Source organism: Cryptomeria japonica, chromosome 4, assembly GCF_030272615.1.
Source record: "Cryptomeria japonica chromosome 4, Sugi_1.0, whole genome shotgun sequence".
NCBI classification, from domain to species: domain Eukaryota; kingdom Viridiplantae; phylum Streptophyta; class Pinopsida; order Cupressales; family Cupressaceae; genus Cryptomeria; species Cryptomeria japonica.
In genome coordinates this window covers 229,077,391-229,078,617 of record NC_081408.1, presented here as the reverse complement: position 1 = coordinate 229,078,617, position 1,227 = coordinate 229,077,391, and positions in this window count along the sequence as shown.

Here is a 1,227-nt window from a genome sequence, read left to right as displayed (position 1 = left end):
AGTCATGTTTAATTTTTCCAATGTTCACTATAGACATTGACAAGAAAATTAGAAAATGTGAAGCCCAACTAGCTAGCATATCATAGTCATATGCACCCCAATCAATCTTGGCTAGTAGTTTTGAACCACAAGTTTTGAGCATATTAGATAAGGTTAAGAGTTTAAATCAGGAAAAGGAAAGAGTTTTGGGTAGAGTAGCAAAAGTGAGGAGTCTCATCACTCCCTAGATAGATTCATTAATGAAAAGTATGTAAGAAATTAAGGATTCTCTAGATTCAAATGTTTTGATAGATAAAAGGGGAGCAGAGATGCTTGCTTATATTTTCAATGGGATGATCAACATTTTGGAGAGTTTGAAGAAGGCATGGGATAAACACTTGTTGTCCCTTAGGACAATTTTGCAGACCTATTCAAATGTTTATGAGGAACTGTACATATCCTTGTATATAAGTTTTGTTGGATTCCTATCTTTGGCATTGCTATCAAAGGGGGAGAGAGAATAATGAAAAATGGTGCTAATTCTCAGGGGGAGATTCTATATTCTTGGTGAGTTTGAAATTTTTGAGTGTTGCAGCCTTGAGTGTATAGTTCATTTTTAACAATGTTGCAATCAATAGAAAAGGGGGATATTGTTGGCAAGAGACATTGTACCGGTAAAGTTTCATGCATGGAGATTTCTTAGGGGTTGTCATTGATGGAAACTCAGTTATTAAATCCTATCTAGTATATATATATTTGACTAATCAGAAATCATATTGTTCATAAGGCATAAGTCTGGAAGGTAGAACACAGTAACCAATAGAGTATGAGATCATTATGCATATCTTGATATTGATGATGTAACTTTTGTTGTGGTGATCAAGGAAGTTTATTTGAAGTCCGAGGCAATGTATTTCATGATCCCAATATCCAGTGTTGACTCATAAGAAAGTTTAAAGGTCCAGAATCTGGTAATTCAGTTAGACTAGAGCTATTTTGGTGTAAAGTGTGTTGTGGATTTGTTTGGATGATTTCAGTGATTGGTTTCATGTTCGAGGTGATTGGGATGACTTATGGGAACCTTATTATCTTCATTTTTTTAGTTTGCATATAGATTTCTGGATGAATTGAGCCGACTTGGTGATACATGTTTCATGTTGCGTGTTATGCAGTTTTTGGAAGTCGACATGGTAAATGATTCTTTTTGTTGCTGCAGATATATAAGATTGATATGGATGAGAATTTTGA